Raw genomic sequence first — 17,634 nt, forward strand, 5'->3', positions numbered from 1 at the left:
GCATAAATGATAACTCAAACTGTAAACATAAAATGTGAACAAATAGGAACTGTGCTGCAGCTCTCGTTGCTGCCGCAGGTTTGGTCAACTTTAAGTCCAGTCATGTGGCCAGTCCAGAGATGTTGTTGCCCGTGGGACAAAAGTCACTGCGGTGTCAGGGTTCCAGGAGGCGGTCTGCTGGGGTAACTCAGTAGATGTCGGTGTGAGTCCCAGTGTGGACATCAAAGCAGGGACATCCGCCCCTGTGGTGATCTTGTGGATATTGCCGGCATGAGTGATTGTGAGGGATCATTGTATCCCCTTGGTGCGTAGCTGATTGGTAAGGTGGCTCAGAGATTTCCGCCATTGAAGTGTTGCTCGAGATATGTCCTGAAAGAAGGAAAGATGTGAGTTCTCAAATGTGAGGGGTGTTTTGCCGCGGAGTGCTGTCATAATTTGAGTCTTCTCGTACGACGTGGTGCAGCGGAGGATGACGTCTCTGGCATCGTTGGTGGGTGCAGTCGGTGGAGTTGGGAGACGGTATATCCCGTCCAAGGTGATTTTCCGGGCTGTTGCCGGGGGCACAATGGTGGCCAGGAGTCTTTGTGTAGTGTGGCAGTTCATCCGCAGTTATGTCACCCGGTATGCCGCGGATTTTAATATGGTTGCGTCGTGCGCGGTCTTCCTGGGTAGACATCTGCAACGTGAGGGTTTGTTGCACTGCGTGCAGGTGTTGCATGTGGTCTTTCATACTGGACATATTGTTATGGATTTCCGTTATTTGGTCCTCTGTCGCCTTGACACGGACTGAAACCTTTAGCATGTCAGCTTTAAGGGTCCCTATGTCAGCAGAGAGCATTTTCTGAATGTCTAGCACCCAGTTTTGTAAGTCCCTTTTTGTGGCTAGTGAGTTGTCATCTGGAGTCACCAGTGAGGGTACTTGGACCTGTGCTGGGTCCGGTCTGGGCTGTGTAATAGAGTGAGCCCCCGAGTGGGGTTGTGATGGTGTGGCTGGGGCCTCTGCGGCGGCCATCTTGGGTTGTGGCTGCCGTTGTAGCATGGCTCCAATGTCTGGATGCTCAGCTGGGGGGCCTGATTGTGGTTTTTGCGTGCGGCGCCCCATATTTACCGGAGTCTTGTCGCCGGGAGAGGTATGTGGGCTCTGTGATGCAGGGCAGCTCCGTTCAGGCGTCCAGCCAAGGAGGATATCCAGGTCGCGGTAAGCCGCTGGGAGGTAGGCCCGAGTCTGCCGTTTCGTTCTCCCGGTCTTTGGGCTCTGAAAGAAAGGCATCTAACGATGCGGGTGTGAGTCCTGATGCCGGTTCCCCCGGTTACAGGGTCGGATGGTGTCGAGGTAAGGAGATGTTTGCGGATTTTCAGCAGCTGCCTCAGGAGTGAATGGATATGGCGGCCATTCAGCTCCGGCTCCAGGCTCCGCCCCCCTAGATTGGCTTTTAGACATATAGCGATTTAGCCTGTACCGCCTCAGGCACCATTTTATATTTGCAAAATTTTGTAAAAAAAAAAAAAAAAAAAAAAAAGTATGAAAGGAAACCTATATTCCCCATTAACCATAATCTCACATTTAAAATTGTGGATACAGTGCAATTCATGTAGTCCTGGGGAGTGGGCGGCATGGGCTGCTTTCTTGTGGACTTTTGGATCCACAATATTAAATCGGAAATTATGGCATGGGCTATGCCGGGAGCCCGGGACTCATGAGTCATTTGAGAACCTGCAAGTCAAACCAATGCCTATCTGAAAAAAAGAAAAAAAAAAAAAAGAAAACACACAATGAACTCCTTGCCTTAAGGGGTTATTCCAAGCACCAGGACCACTTCAATAATTTGAAGTGATGATGATGCCTGGAGTCTGTAAGTACATACCAAGATATTTTATACTGCTGGCAGAGGTGTAGCATGGCATCATTATTACATCATTAGCCAGCTACAATGTCAATTCAGCTGGCACTCTCGGTTAAGGAATGGCCAGTCAGATCGGCACCCAGTTACTGCAGATCTGCAGAAGTTAGATGTGTAGCAACCAGCATCAGAGAAGGTCTGGTGATCTGTGTCTATCTTCCATCAAGTCAATGGCACTACCATCAGCTCTACCTCGCAGGCTCGCTGCCTAGATGTTCTCTTTGACTCTAACCTCCGCTTCACCCCTCATGTGCACTCAATCACCAAATCCTGCCGGTTCCATCTGAAAAACCATTCATTTAGGAACCCACTTATCCCGTGCATGAAATATATCCTGCCCTTACCTCTTGTGCCACTCTACCCCACTGCAAAGAATGTTCTAAAGATTGAATGTAAGGGGCATTAATCATCACTCATTCTATAATGTACTTTAAAAATGAATGCAACACAATGAATTTCAAGAACAACAATTTTATATATACAAATAGAGGACAGTTTCATCAGCGATTTATTAACCTGTAAATAAAAATATGTCACGTCCCCCCCCCAATATTTTCCTCTAAATATTCTTTTAAAAAGAAGTGGAGTAAAAATTCATTTTTACAGTATTTTCTACAACAGTATAGTAGCTCTCATCAAAATGCTAGCACTCTGTGATGCTCGTGATGTCACTGTGCTCTACATAGGATGCAATGAAGTGACGCTCATACATCATAATGATTTAAACTGACATCTAAAGATTGCTACAATAAGGTTGTTGTTACTTTGGATGAAGGCTGAATTGATGTTTACCAACTCCACACAGACAGATCTTCTATATAGTCAGTCACTCTCATCCAGCCATACGATACAGACTAATGTGGGTTTGTCAATGACACAAGACAGTAATTTAATTAATCAATCCGTAACTGAGCTTATTTAGAAATTCAGAGGCACACCTCAACCAACTATGCATCTTCTTATACATTCCATAACCTATAAAATTCCGAGCACAAATTATATATATATATATATATATATATATATATATATATATACACACACACACACACCATAAATTAATGTGATGACCTCTTCTGCTCTGTTGCACAGACTGACAGATCAATTACAGTGAGTTATAGCTAGGTTTTACAATTGACTGTCAATGTAATTAACACAGTACTCAAAACAGTTTTACAATTTTAGATGATACATAACATTGCTAAAACAGATGTTTTTACTTTTTTGTGGGTAATTCATTATAAAACTAAACCTCAAATCTAATAAAATAGATCTAAAACAGGGATATTCAATAAAGATTGAATTTCCAGGAATTGTGGCCTTATATTTGAAATTCACTCTGCGTTCCCAGTAATTTGCACTTTATTAAATAATCCTGCAAGTAACACTTGTTCGTTACATAATGGTGAATATTCAATAGCATTTATGGATATAAAACAGTTCACAAAACATGAGCATGTACGTCTGTCCAGACAGCTGAGGCAGTGTGTTGAGGTTGGGGGAAGAGAGATGATGTCATGACGTACACCATGTTTTGCGAGTTTTAAGAATCTGAACGGTCTGTTTGAGGGGTAAATAGATTATGTGTTTATTTTATTATATGTTTAACTGGTATTTTTTGTAATAGGGGTTTAATTGAATGTTATATTTATTTAAAATGATACATACATTGGCTTAACGTGTCATAAGATATGATAGGAGTTGGAGGTTTTTTTCTCTCTTCATAATGGGTGATTGTTTATGAGGAGAATAATGTTCAATTATTATAAGGGAATTTATTTTGAATGTTACCACTGAAAATATCAGGTGGTTAAAGATACTACAAGATGCCATTAGTAGGTTCAGATAGTTACATAGCCTGAAAAGAGACATGCGTCCATCAAGTTCAGCCTTCCTCACATTTATTTTTTTCTGTTGGGAAACAGGCTGGGAAATGGTTGGGGAAAAAGTCCAGAATTAACTCTAAATTATTGTCTTTTAAGGCCTCTAAAGGAGAATCAGGATTTCCTATTATAAAATATTACTATAATGCCAGCATGCTTATACAAGCTATACATACACTAAAAATGTGGTAATTAAGGAAGGTTGCTATAAAATCAAATGAGAAATAATTTTAAAATGGCTTTGCTTCCACTATTTTGGCAAACAGGAAGCTAGAATAAGATGCGAAAAATTTAAAATGTAGAAGTAAAGTTAGAAGAGATCTCATGAGTTTTTTGAGTTACGGTAACTTAAAAAAGAAAATAAACTTAACTAAGAAAGTAAGAGTTTAATACCTCAAGAAGAGAGATTTTATCCTACTTAAAAATTAAGGGATACTCAAAAAAACAATTAGTGAAAGAGAGATCGCCTGGGGTTATTAAATTTGAACGGCTGCTGATCCAGACAGATACGAAAACCACTCTCTCATGTGTACGAATATGTAAACTAATCAACCCCCTAACATCGTCCCACAAGCAATAGGAAAATGGGAGCGAGATTTTAAAATTAGACTGGATAAAGTCTCTAAATACAGTATAGAAAACAGTATATTGTTTAAATTTAATGTAGGCATGTTATAAAAATATTAAATAGATGGTATTTAAACTATTGGTCGCCATGGGTGTATTGTTTACCAGAACAAATGTTTTGAAAGATGGTTTGTAGTAAAATCTCCAATTTATGTGAAATGTCTATAAACTTTACGTTTTAATTTTTTTAAAAAATTTTTTACACTTAAGTATGGATACATTTCAATTAAATATAACAAATTCATTATACAAGTATTGCTAAATATTAATGGCAACCAACTGGAAGTCTGGAAAAATGGAAAGAGGAAATAATCGTTAGAACAAATTGAATCCCCAGTCCAAAGAAAAATTCAATAAATGGCTAAATAAAATGAACCCAATGAGTAATTTATTTGAAATCAATAAGACTGATTCAACCCCTTCTAAATAGATAAGCACAAATAGGCAGCTCCGAATACCACGAGGTGTTTTGTATGTTTGTTTTTTTGTTATGTCTGTTATGTCTGCTTGCCTGACATCATCAGAAGTGAATCTCTGAACCAATCACAAGGAGTATAATAGCTCCCTTCAGGCATTTTCATGTAAACACTGTCTTTTCAGAGAAAAGGCAGTTTTTACCTTGCCCCTAGGGACACCTCCAAGTGGCCACTCCTCAGATGGCCACTGGAGGTGCTTCCTGGCTCAGTGCTGCACAGTAGGCAGCACTGTCGTTCAGCGTCTCCACACTCTGCATGGGGACGCTGGATTTTCCTTATAGCGATGCATTGATTCAATGCATCTCTATTAGGAGGTGTTAATTGGCCAAAACGGCATTTGACCCCGCCCCCTTGCCGGTTTTAGCCAATCCAATGTTTTCCCCACGAGAAAGCATTGTATTGGCTAAACATCGACAATTCTGATGATGGGGGGAGGGTGGGGGCAAGCCACATAAATGGTGGGTTTAGCATTATAGGGTCAGGAATACGTGTTTCTGTTCCTGACCCTATAGTGTTCCTTTAAGAATTCAAACATGTATTCTTTTTTTTTTTATTCTTTATTTTTTCTGTGCGCATGATAACACAAAGGCTTGCAATGCCACAACAACGTAAACAAGCAATGATGTCAACGCAGAACATATACATGGCATGAAAAAAGTGGCACATTTTTTAGAAGTATAATAGCAAGTAACGGTAATATGTGTTAGCGTATAAACATGGTTGGTAAACTAGATTACTGAGGCATGTACAAAGCTAGGGTAAAGGATTTATGGGAGACCATAGCATTGTTGTCTACTACACAGCAAGTAACCCAGATAGGTGTGGGCCGTCAGGGGATTCTGCGGCATAGAGGCTGCAGCTGCGGTTGGCAGGTTGTGCGTAGACACATAGCGTGTAGCCAAATAGTGTATGGGCAAACAGCGTAAGGGCAAATAGTGCATAGGCAACTAGTGCACATCTTAATGCCGCGTCAGAGTTAATAAGCAATGATGTCAACGTAGAACATATACACGGTATAAATAAGTGGCACAGTTTTAAACAACAAAATGATAATAGCAAGTAACGTTAAGGATGTCGCTTAATATGCGTTAGCATAGATACATGGTTATTAAACAAGATTATTGAGGCATGTACAGAGCTAGGGTACAAGATTTATGGGAGACCATAGCATGTTCGACTATTACACAGCTAGTAACCCATATAGGTGTGGGCCAGAAGGTGGTTCTGCAGCATAGAGGCTGCAGCCTTAGTAGGTAGATTGTGCTTAGGCACATAGCATATAGACAAACAGCGCATGGGCAAATAGCGCATAGGCAAATAGTGAGTTATGGATAATGCAAATAATAGTAATTAGGCAGCAAAATAATGCAGCACAGCGTCAGTCCTGAGAGGGCTTGTGAAAAAAAAATTAGAAAAACATAATAACGAATAACGAATAAGGCCCATACTCTGTGCGCCCAGTTGGTATCAGTCATCCTATGCCTCTTGGCAGCTTTGAGCTGGAGACCGACCATTCTGCTTCCCCAGTAGTCTTGTGTGCCGTCCTGTAGGTTCGCTGTGAGTGCTGGAACGTGGGTGTGCGGGAGCCTTTCAGCTGTGATGTGTCCGGTCTTGACTGCAGTGGAGAGCCTCTGGTGGCTGAGCGTGAGGTGGGTATCTGCAGGCCTCTGCCCCGCAGGTCTGTCGCGGTGAGGCTAGCGTTGCGATAGGCAGGTGGTGATTGTATGCTGCTGCGTGGATGGTGGGCACGGGTCTCCTGTCTGCGTGTGGGCGGATCATGTGCTCGGTTTCCCTGAGGTACCACGCGATGGCTGGGGACCTCAGAGGAGCGAAGATGGTGATTTCTGGGGGATCTCATGTCGACCCCTGGCCCATGTAGGTAGTGTGTCAGTGCTGGGTTGTGTGGGGTAGCCCGGGCCGATGGGATGCCGGAGCGTGAGAGTTGCCCAGTGTGCTTGCTCGCTTGCGAGTGGGAGCAGGTACACGTGCTTGGGTAGCTTTTCGGTTTTCGGTGCCTGCGTGGCCGTGTGACTGCTATGAAGGCCAGGAGAGGGTAGTCATAATAGCTTCGCCGTGTTGTAGGCCGGATCCATGCGGCTACCATGCGGGCCGCTCGTCGATAGGGTACTCCCCTGTCACCAAGGATCGCACAGAGGTTCAGGCATAGCTGATCGAGATTTTCCAGGGGGTGAGAGAGTAAGTGCCTGCTCGTGTTCCCCTGCTTTGGCCCATGCCAGACGGCCATCTTAGATGGGTCCCGGTGGTCCTGTGCCCCTCTTAGGCCTTGTAACTGGCCTCACTGGTCTGTAAGTGTAGTCTGCTTGTCCAGTGGGGACCGGGATGACCCCCGCCGGTCCAGAGGGGGGGGGGGAGGTGTAGGAGAGCAACAGTCTTGTGGGGGTCCAGTGCCGGAGTGAGCGGCTGCCTCTCTCCGGCTCCCACTCCCGTAGTCCGCAGCCGGCGTTCCTGTCACTTGAGTCCGATGGGCCCCTGAAAGGTATCATTCGATGCAGGAGTGCATCCCCAACATGGGTAGTGCCCCCTTGCAGAGTTTTGGGCTTTGTAGCCTCCGTATGTGCCCTGTATGCTGCCCGCCTAACAGGAGCTCTTCTCCCCCACGTCTGTTCGGCTTGGCGGTCAGACTCCGCCCCCCAAACATGTATTCTTAATACTATAATGTCCTGAGATCTATTTAGGCAAACACTACTTGTCTTTCAGCCCTCTCTGTGCTGCTCTCTTGGCTGCCGCTTTACCTCTTTGGCTACCATCATCATTGTTGATATTAAACAATGGAAAGCTTCACCACCGGGAAGCATTGAGAGCCAAGTACGCATGCAGAGCAAAACACGTGCTGAGCCAATCAAATGCTCCTCTAGGAATAGCATTTAATCTAGGTAATATCAGATGAAGCGCCTCTAATAGCAGTCTTGACAGTCACTAGCAGCATGTTAACCGAGCAATGTGAACATTTCCATTCCTAGATAATGGCAATGTTTTCACTGCATGCTTCAAAAGACAGAAAGACAGGGCACTGCACCCAGACCACTTCACTGAGATGAAGAGTTGTGGGTGCCTTTAGTGTTACTTTAAAGGGTTACTCCAACCACCATGACAACATCAGTGATTTAAATTGGTCAGGGTGGTAGGTCAGCAAACTGCACATGCAGAGATTAGTATTTGTGTGCTGGGGGCTAGTTGCACCCCCAACAGAACTCTGTTCTGTTCGACTGACTAATGTCAATTCTGTGCATAACTAACATCTGTTGTCAGTGAGCACTGCACACGGACAACAGATATTAAAATCTTCCACTTACAGGCAGTGCGCTAAAAAATGCTAGCTCTCCCTTTCCACCATCCCTTCATCACTTATTTGTTGTTTTTAATTAATTATTTTTTATCTCCAGCGTTTGGTCTGAGCTGGCAAATTGGTCAACATGTTTCTCTTTGAGAAGCGATTAGACTGCACACGGCTGCCGTGACATCAGGAGTTGTCGCTGGAAAACAGCACCAGAAGTTTTCGAATTAAGAGGGGGAACCTACTCCACAATGCCCAGTAGTGCATATTACACAGTGAGGTCCCCTCTCTAAAAGGGTTATAGCAACCCTGTAAAAACAAAACTGCAATAGTGCACAAAACATACATTATATAAGTAAATCAGTAAAGCTGTTTACCATAATGTTCCTCCACACACATCACATTTATTAAAGCGAAGGGTTGTTGTCGGTATAAACATGCAAATTAGGCTGAACAAGTTTACCCTTTCTATCCACTTTGTAAGTGGCAGTGTCAACAAGTGAAAAAAATGACATTGTTTAGCTGTAATAGGCCTAGTAACATTTTTACAGATGTAAACACAAAAAAAATCAACACCCAAACAATACTGTGAGCTTCACAATATTATGGTGCAAAATAAAGATGTACATTCACTTACTGCACGTATAACTTTGTCCCCTCAAAGTGTTCATCCAAAATTGTGAAATGTTTTAAACAAAGATTCTACTGTACTCTAGTCTATTTCAGTAAACAACAGGAGGAGCTTGATATTTAGAAATACATTTTTAGACGATGACTGTTGCCTAAAATAAGTTGTTCATAAAACATGGCTACAAAAGGTCACACAGGGTTTTTTTTTTTATTAAAGGGTTACTCCGAACCTAGAATTCACTAATGCTTGTTTGCTCTATAAGCATTATTGTTTCATTGGGACTTACTGGACCCCCATCCCACTGTTTTATTTTTAATAAAAAACAAATAATAAAACTAAAACTGAAACAAGTAAGAAAACACACTTTTAATCCAGCAGTAGGATAAAATGCTCCCCGAAAAGCGCTGCGCCCACACCCATGCTTCTTGGTAGAGGTCAGATCAAATACTTCTTGTAGAAAAACCTTGTTGGACCCAGGGCGCATGCGCGGTAATTGTTAAGGCCAGATAATCAGATTATTCGGATAGAGAAGCATTTAAATAAAGCAGCTAAAAGATCACAATTAAGAAAAGACCTTTTCTTAATTTTGGTCTTTCAGCTATTACTACATACTATGAGGGAGTTTTAAATCCTCCCTCATGCTCCCCCTGCCATGCTGCGGGTATGGGCATGTCTACTAAACAGCAAGCAGCCAGTGGATGCTCACTGTCATAAAGGATTAGCTGAACAAAATAAGGGGGACCTGGCACATTTGACACAAAGTGACCCTTCTGGGGCCACTGAGTGGAGGCAATACAATAAATGAACAAGGGGCCATTTGTCCCCACCCAGCCTGCACCCATTAGCGGCTTGTGGCTCTAAATATAATAACCGGGGGGGGGGAGAAACCTTTTGTCCCAATACCTATCCATTAGTAGCAGATGAAACTCTAATTAAATAACCAGGGGTTTATATGCAGCAGGTGGTGGCAGATAAAATATAATAGGGGCGGCTTGGAAATGCTATTGCCTACCACCAATGTTGAATCCTGCTCACTGGATGGCACGGGATCCCCTAAGCCCCTAGCCACTTCCCCACAAAAGTCCCTTATCAACCCCCATCCAAAAACAAACAACATAATACTTAGAATCTTATCTTTTATCTTCTTACACCTTATTTTATTGAGCCTTCAAAAAGGCCAGCTCCCACCCCCAAAAAACATGATGTCCCACTGCAACTATTAAAATAAACAATGAGGTATGAGGTAGGATTTTTTTTTTTTCAATTTATTCTTTATTGAAATTTTTTGCACAGATAATATAAAACATAAACAGGGGTACAGAAGGGAAAAAAGGGTGACGGGGAAAGTGTTGCTAGGTTCGGCAGAACCTCAGATTGCTCATATATTGCACATCATGTTAACAAGAAAATAAGTAAAAGAAAAAAAAAGAAAAACAGAAAAACATAAACCGTTTACAGTAGAGTCTCTTCCAACACTGGTGTCTTATCAATCTACAATCCTTCTAACATTGTACATTTAAACCATTTATCACAATGATGGCTTCGTGGGCCGTGCGGCCTTCTCCTTCTTCCTGAATTTTAAAACATATTACCATAGGAAAGGTGTGAACACCTGTGTGCTGACAGTCAGTGTGCTTGTTAGTCTACTATACAGAAAGTAGCCATTGCCATTGTTTGTTATGTAAAGCTCATTTAGGGGTCATAATACCCTTGTGTTGTCAAGCATTCCTCTCGTCTTATAGCGTCTTACTTATGCCGTTAGTATTCGTGTGTTAAGAAATTGGGTCTCTTTGTTCCCACCTTGTTATATATGAATCCCACTCTTGTTTGGCCTCCAGAAGATGAGTCGGGGTAGAATAGGTGGACGTGAGCTTAGTTTCGTATGTTAGATTCAGAGCGATCTGAGATAGGAGCTCTGTTGATTTAGGGCAGGCGGTCTGCTTCCATGCCCGTGCTATCAATGTATTTGCAGCTATTAGTATGTGAAACAGAAGTGTCTTGTGTGCTTTGTAAAGCTCGTCTGGAATCATGAAAAGCAATCCATTCTCCGGTTGTAGCGCTATATTCGTGTGTAAGGCATCATTAATAATCCCCCCCACATTCTCCCAGTATCCCTTTATCTTTGGGCACGTCCACCATATGTGGTACATACTTCCCACCTCTTCCCTGCATCTCCAGCATAGTTTTGTTGTGTTTGGGTAAATTTTTTCTAATTTGGTTGGTACCATGTACCACCGATACTGGATTTTCCTCATCAGCTCCACGTGTGAGGAGCATCGTGACCTTCCTTTGTGTGCTATGAAAGCTTTTTGCCATTGGTCATCTGTAAATCGTTTGTGTATGTCTCTGTGCCAGTCCTCTCTGAGTTTATCAAGTGCGTCGTTGGGTGTGCTGTCATTTAAGGTTGCGTAAAGTGTGGATAACATTTTTTTCGGCATGTTGCCTGTTTCGCTTATTGTATATAGCATCTTTAGGGGTTGGGAGGTGGGTTTGCTTGTATTGTCCCCTAGTAGGGAGGTATGAGGTAGGATTTAAATCTCTTTTACACTAACATACGGGAGCATATTGACATCATAGACTTGATTTATTTAATCCCTCACTCACGACAATATCATTTTGAAAATAATCAATTATAAAGAGGGAGCTAGTAGCTCTCTACTTGTAATTAAATAAACAAATTGCATGAACAAAATTTTGTCTAACAAGCTATTTGGTCTTCGTTTTTTGTTGCGGTGTAATACCCTAACACGCAGAGTTCAGAACAACAAGGGACAAGATAGGAAAATATAGTATAACCGGGCTTTAGAATGGCTGGACTTAACGTTAGACAGAGAAAAAGTGTACGCAGTAAGAGTCGAGTCCAGGGTAACAGAGAGACAGCCTAAACGATAACTAGCCGGGGGTCAGGTGCACGGTAAACAGTGAGACAGGCAAACAACACAGGAAAGGATCAAAGCCAAGGTCAATACCTAAACAATGTAATACAAGAGAACAAGGAACGCACTAAAGGGTACTGGGACAGAAACCACAAAAGGGCACAGTGTACAGGGCCATTAAATACCCTAACAATCACTTGTGGTTGGTCCACGTCATGTCTGCGCACCCAAAATGTGCATGCATGGGGTGCCAGAATGATGCGGACCAATGGGAGTCCGAAACTATCCCATTGCCCCTTTTAAGAGTGTGTTAGAGAATCGAGCAATGCTCTCAAGTATATGCAGCCGGCCATGCAAGTGTTCGTTACAGACGCTCGGAATATGCAGTGATCGAGCCACACGCGGCTCATGTGGATGCAGGAGTGCATCATTAGAATTGACGATCTCAGACAATCCAATGCTTTCCTATAGGATTGGCAGAGATCATCAAATCTGATTATGTCAGCCAAGGGGGTGGATTAGGGGCGGAGACAGCACTGGGGGACCCACACAGTTTGTAAATAAGGTGGGTTTTTACTAGTTTTAAAGAGGGCAAGGGGGTGCCAGGTGGCTAAATAGTTAAACACTATAGGGTCACGAATACATGCTTGTGTTCCTGACCTTATAGTGTTTCTTTAATGCTCTGTAGCATGAGAGCCGACAATAATATTGCAAAAAACTAATTATGAGCAATAGGATTTTTTAGAGCATAACAGAAAAAGGCTTTAGCTTTAACCCCTTAAGGACACATGACGTGTGTGACACGTCATTATTCCATTTTATTCCAGAAGTTTGGTCCTTAAGGGGTTAAAGAAAAAAAATATATACTTGGGGCTTCTAAGTCTGGGTATTGTGTATTCCATTGCCTAATAATGTGTAGATAATCCTGTTTGTGCAGACAAAGTTTATCAGACAGATAGAAACAGGGCATCATGTTCAATGTACAAAACAGCCCAGAAGCAAACAGACACTGCCAATAATTCACAGCACCATACAACTCTGTACTTCACCCTCTATAAAAGGAGATGTAGACGGAGAAGAGCTATACAACAAAACAACTTCCATTTAATCAACTACAACAAGCGTAAGGAGAAAACTATTTACAGATACAATATTTTGTTTATGTGTGCAATTATAGCATTCGATTGAGCAGTGAGACTGCGGGGAGCATGATCTATACACAAAAACTACATTTAGTTTAAGTTGTTTTAGTGCCAAGACTCAACATCCAGTAAATCATGGATGATCAAATGATCAATTTGCATGGATGTGAATTAATGGGCATTTTATTCAGACAAACTGTCCGAAATGAACAATAGCATTTCAGTCAGTGGGATTTAGGGAACGAAAAATTAAATTGCAAAATTTTACGAAAATTGGCAAGATGGAAATGTCTTCGGAGTTTAAATAAACAATAATAAAAAAGAAAAGTGAAGCACGCCTCCTAATAATGACAGAGAGCGCACAGAAAACTCATTACTATTTTATACATAACTTGATAGTCTACAACAGGGAGAAAGCTGGCAACGTTTGGCCATAGGGAAAGTACAGTACGGTTTGGAGAGCACTGAGATAATATGTTGTTAGCCCATGCGTAAACCTACACAATGCAGACGGCCTGCACAGTTTCTGCTTGCTGCCTTGCCCCTGCAGAACTTTGCAAACGGACATTGCAACACAACTTTCCATTTTCATAAGGATTGTTTAAAGCTGCAGCCCACAGCCCAGGGTGGGCTAAATTGACGATTTAAAAAGAAAAAAAAGAATAAATAAACCATACAGGAAAAAAAAAATTGGACTTCTTGTAATAAAATGCTTTTGAAATAAAAAATTATCTAAAGATAGTTTTATAGTGAAGATGCATTATAGTCCAAAGGTTATTCAGTATGAAATCTGGATTAGCAAGGTAGCATGAGGCTGTATACTCATTCAATAGGTTCCTTTTTGGTAAATTAATTCCATTAATCTAAGTTAATTATACTTGTGCCTGCACAGATAACATGCCAATTTTCCCACATCAAAAAATGTTTTTATATAAATATACAAATTGCAGCAAAAGACCTTAATCCCATTGCTATGATGCAAATCTATGTATAAACAGCTAGTTACTCCAAGCACCATAAACACTGAAACAAGAGTTCTAGGCTAGCTAATGTCAATTCTGTATATTCTTTACAAAGTGGGTCATTCACTGGCTGAGAGTGCTCTGAGAAAGCTTGGTGTCTAGCAAGGACCCTTGTAAGAAGGTAAACTATTGCAGTTTAAGTTTTTGTTTAACCACTTCAGATAACAACCATTGATCTTATCGCAAATAGATGAATATGTATGCTATAGAATTTTATTGTAGTTATATAAAATAATGTAAGTTATCATCCAAATATGAGTGACTGACCTATAAAACTGGAGATAATGCACCTTGCAACCATTTCATCATTATCTATGTATTTCTAATAGTATAGAACACAATCAGTTCTGATAGAACTGTTAAACTAACCTGAGAAGTTATTATTCTAAATATGAAATCTTTATCTGGTTGCAAATATTAAGATTATAGCAACCATCAAAAAATAGTCTTTATCTTAAAAAAAAAACCATGACTTACCTTGATTCTTATTGACTAGTGTTTTAAATCAAATCCACGGTCACAACCACCTATCCAGTCCTTCCATTCTAGAGGTCCACTGTGGATAATAAACCCGACCCCCAATCCTCCCATGCCTACAATTTACATGCCCTATTGGCACTGTATTCCATTGCATTTCAAACCACTGATGGTGATGCACTAACCTTTCATTGGCACACATGAAATGGAATAGGATTTAATAAGTACTCTTTTGCAGCCAATATACTCCCCCCCCCCCCTTACATTTACATCTCCAAAACAATATTTTCTTCCTCATCTTACAAATGTACCAAAGGCTTTCAACCACTTTACTTGAAATGCCTCATATCATTATTCCTTCTAGTGTGCATATGCAGAGGTGACATCTTTTATATCAAAAGAAAATGACTTCAGGCCATGAACTACCAACATGGCAATAATTACCATGGCCATTTTTTTTTTTTGATTTATAAAACTGTCCAGAAGTATGCTTGGGACCATTAATCTCCTTCTACTGATAACATAATATATGCCATTAAATGGTTAACAAGCTAAAATGACATCTCTCTTAAATTTGACAGGCTTCTGTCAGCGCATGCGTATTCCAGCATACCAGGTGGCCCTTTCCTGTAATTTCTTAATCTTACTTAAATAATATTTTTCTCTAAAAGTGAGGTCAGAAAAGTCTAAATGGCAAAATTAGTTTGTATGGTCTTACTTGAGTTATGTTGAACTTAAATTTGAAATTCACTTAAGTAAATATCCCTGATAGTGTGTGGTCACCTTGGAGTTGGATTTGTGCATTGTTAGTGAGTATGTAAATGGTCAGGTGAGTACACCCACACATGTTACTAGTTCTAGGCATATCACTTGTCATCTTATCTCCTCCAATGGCATTAGCATTCTCCATATTACTATGCATTCCCCATGTCACATTTTTATTTGGTTTACAATTTAGTAGATTCCTTGCAAGTCTCTGGTGGGATCAGACTTTCAGTTTGTGCTGAGGAATACACCAATCAGCAGCTTCTCATCGAGAAGTCTCTGTGCCGCAGTCCTAATCACAGATCATCATGGATTTCCTATGATTCTCAATGAGCTGTAGCACATTGAAAAAGAAGAGGAAGGCAGTGGTGCGGTGCGGCACGAATAGGATTAGAGTTTCATTCATTCGAACTTTCAGTCCTAACTTTTTGTCCCTACTTTGTCTTATGTTTTAAAGATAACTAGAGCAGACAGGAAGGAATGAAGAACAGATCCAGACAGAGGAAGAGAAAATAAATCGATTAAAGGAAGGTAAGTTCGGCATGACAGTGCCGCTTTAAGGGAATACTCCAGACACGTAAAGCACTTCAGCAAGTTAAAGTGCCTTATGCCGCTTTAAGTGAAAATCAATCAAAATAAATAAACCTACTATGTATTGTTTTTACATTTAAGATAAAAAGTAAAAGAGATCTTATTAGTGAAACAGCCCACAGTTGTGTATTTCTGTGAACCAACAGCATTGGATTGATATCCATTTACCACTACACTAACAGCAGAAGTTAATTTTATCCATGCGTTACAAAAAGCCTGAGTGGTCTATCCACTTTGCTGACAACTGATATGCAACATTTGGGATAGAAGAGAGTTGGGACATTTTTTTTTAGCATGACCACAACTTATTATGAAGTGAATAGACCCATAATTATTTAAAAAAAAAAAAAAAAAACTCAAAAAAAAATAAACAACCTGCATCACTAGATATGTGTAATAATGATTACGTATATGCTCTTAAAAAAACATCAACAATTTAAAATTTTCTGGTTAAAATGACACAAATCTTTCATGCTAAATGAATTGCCCAAAAACAAAACAAACACTGTTTAGTAGATATACCCCAAATTAAAAGATGCATGCATGCATGTATTAAGCATATATATTTCATTGAGGCTATATCTAAAAGCAGGGACATATATTGAACATATACGGGTGGTGCTATAAATTAATTAATTGCAGCTGTATATCAGACAGTAACAAATGAGGTATAAAACAGCTTTCCAATTAATTTTGAAATACAGATCAATAAATAAACCTAGAAAATTAATCCTAATTTTTTATTTTTTTTTACACTTTTAAAAACACAAAAATAAACAAGTACTAATTCATGCAGTCCTCATGCACACATACAGGAAATGATACAATGTAACACTTTTTTCTGTAACAATGTGCCCAGCAGTATGTTAAAGGGACACTATGGTCAGAACAACTACAGCTTAAAATGACACTCCAGTGCCAGGAAAACAATCCATTGTCCTGGCACTGCAGGTCCCCTCTCCCTCCCACCCCCCATCCCCGGTTGCTGAAGGGGTCAAAACTGAGACCCCTGCCGATATCCCTCGGCAGTGGTTTCTGCTCGCCGCCGCTCCTCCTCCTCTTCCTTACGTCAGCCGGTGGGCGAGACTGATCCCACCCTTGCCGGCTGAGGAGACTGCACGTGCATTAGAGCTCTCCATAGGAAAGCATTGAAAATGCTTTCCTATGGGGAATTGAGTGACGCTGGAGGTCCTCACACAGCGCGAGGATGTCCAGCGACGCTTTAGCACAGAAAACCTGTGCTATGGAGCAGGAAGTGCCCTCTAGTGGCTGTCTAGTAGACAGCCACTAGGGGAGGACTTAACCCTGCAAGGCATTATAAAATACTGCAATAATTACACTCGCAGGGTTAAGGGTAGTGGGAGTTGGCACCCAGACCACTCCAATGGGCAGAAGTGGTCTGGATGCCTACAGTTTCACTTTAATGTAGTAGTTCTGGTGTCTACTGCCTGTCCCTGCAGGCTTTTTAATGCAAAGATTGCCTTTTCAGAGTGTTTTATAGCAAATTTAGCTTCAATTAGAAGCCACATTAGCTATAAAATTAACTTCAGCTTTAGTATGCAAAGCTGTCCACAATAAATGTGTTTATCTTCTAAAGGTTTACCACACGTACTGCTTAAACAGACTAAAACGAGGATGGATAGCATAATACATCCGTACACAATTATAAAACAAACCTACTTTGCAAAATGATGAGCTTATTTCTATGGCTCACAAAGACTTTATAAATAATAATGCAGAGACTGTAGCTGGCTACCGCTCTTGCTTTAATGTCCTGATCACTGCCATGTCTCTATCCCAAGTTAGTAGGTCCAAGGCTGGGAAGACGGCAGTACTGTGACTCTCTCAATTACAAAATGCTTTTTTTCCCCATCAAACTCCCACAAACGCGTTTTACCCGTATAGTGGGGCTTTATAAAGATGGAGCATGCCCGGTTCATTCCTACAT

General features: G+C 41.1%; 1 protein-coding gene across 2 annotated transcripts in view; it reads right to left on the minus strand.

Annotated features, from left to right (window-relative positions):
- The window catches only part of ORMDL1 (ORMDL sphingolipid biosynthesis regulator 1), a 35,896-nt gene that overhangs the window by 13,087 nt on the left and 5,175 nt on the right, over positions 1 to 17,634 (minus strand). Inside the window, exon 1 of one of the 2 annotated variants that reach the window (XM_063430166.1) lies at positions 8,820 to 8,906. The exons of the other annotated variant lie outside the window; for it this stretch is intronic. The gene's annotated coding sequence lies outside the window, so the exon portion shown is untranslated. Of the gene's footprint in view, positions 1 to 8,819; positions 8,907 to 17,634 lie in introns of those variants that run through there. 2 annotated transcript variants of the gene reach the window in all.

Source organism: Pelobates fuscus, chromosome 8, assembly GCF_036172605.1.
Source record: "Pelobates fuscus isolate aPelFus1 chromosome 8, aPelFus1.pri, whole genome shotgun sequence".
NCBI lineage: Eukaryota > Metazoa > Chordata > Amphibia > Anura > Pelobatidae > Pelobates > Pelobates fuscus.